The sequence below is a fragment of the Neophocaena asiaeorientalis genome, unplaced genomic scaffold, assembly GCF_003031525.2.
Source record: "Neophocaena asiaeorientalis asiaeorientalis breed wild unplaced genomic scaffold, Neophocaena_asiaeorientalis_V1.1 scaffold523, whole genome shotgun sequence".
Taxonomy (NCBI): Eukaryota; Metazoa; Chordata; class Mammalia; order Artiodactyla; family Phocoenidae; genus Neophocaena; species Neophocaena asiaeorientalis.
The window spans coordinates 2,067,387-2,068,723 of NW_020175436.1; the positions used below are offsets into that span (position 1 = coordinate 2,067,387).

The window sequence follows — 1,337 nt, forward strand, 5'->3', positions numbered from 1 at the left end:
CCCGGGGCCCAAGAGGCAGGCCCGGACAGAGCTCTGCAGGCCGGAGGTGCTCAATAAACGACAGATGAAGGGAAATCAGACGTGGCCATGGCTGAGCGCCTCAATACATCCCCGGCACTGTGCTCAGCCAGTGGTCCCCAAACGTGTCTGCCCATGAGAATCACCTGGCCAGGCATCCCACCTGTCGAAATTGTGATTGGATGGGTCTGGGAGGTGACCCGGGCTTTGGAATTTTAAAAAGAGCCCGAGATAATTCTAAGGTGGGGATGAGTTTGTGAACGGGGAACTCATTATGGATGGGTTGATCCATAAGATATTGTCTTTTTTTTTTTTTGCGGTACGCGGGCCTCTCACTGTTGTGGCCTCTCCCGTTGCGGAGCACAGCCTCCGGACGCGCAGGCTCAGCGGCCATGGCTCACGGGCCCAGCCGCTCCGCGGCATGTGGGATCTTCCCGGACCGGGGCACGAACCCGTGTCCCCTGCATCGGCAGGCGGACTCTCAACCACTGCGCCACCAGGGAAGCCCCGACACTGTCTTTTTTATATTTTGGAAATGATCAGACATCAGCGGTTCCACGTGGCTCACCCTACAGTATTTCCATTTTAGGGCAAGAGCTGTTAAAGTTGCCCCAGGCAGAACAGCAAGTAAGAGGTGGAGCCAGGATTCCAACCCAGAGGGCTTGCTTGCTCCGGAACCCAAATGCCTCCCTCCAAGTCTGCTAGGGAACCGCCTGAAGGGACCGCGGCAGCAGCAGACTCAGCCAGGCTCTGGGCTACACGGGTAATTCCCACTCCTGAATTCAGGGTCCCATTCCCTCTGGGTGGGTGGAGATGCTTTTACATCCATACCCTCCCTTCTCTGCCTCTGACTTCTAAATCTCCTATTTCCCTCCGCAGGCAAACAACCCATCTCAGTGATCTCCCACCCTTTCCTCTTGGCGAGGTTTCCTTTTCTTGGTTATAAGAAAAGCTATTTCGCAATACGAAGGGGAGGGGTGTGCATCTTAATCATTTTAAGCTAGCATCCGGTGTCTCCTGGAAGCTCACGGACTGCACTCAGGTACACTACAAGCCCTGGTGCATCCTGGGATGTCTAGGGATGCTTGTTTGTTTGCTGTGCGCTCTCCACAGCTGTCTCCCGCTCTGCTCTGCAAATCAGAGAAATGGAAACTAGTAGTGGGGGGTGGGGGGCAGGGTGGGAGATGGGGGCAAATGAGGCACAGAGGGAGTTGTGCCTTGGAAATCTTGGAATGGAGCGAGCCGGGGAATTTGGTACACAGCTTGTTCAAGCAATGAGAAGATTTGGAAGGGGAAGGTAGTTTGGGGGGGGGGTGCTG

General features: G+C 55.3%; 1 protein-coding gene across 1 annotated transcript in view; it reads right to left on the reverse strand.

Moving 5' to 3' along the window:
• SCARA5 (scavenger receptor class A member 5) overlaps window positions 1-1,337 on the reverse strand; it is a 118,165-nt gene that overhangs the window by 48,678 nt on the left and 68,150 nt on the right. The gene's annotated exons all lie outside the window — the stretch shown is intronic.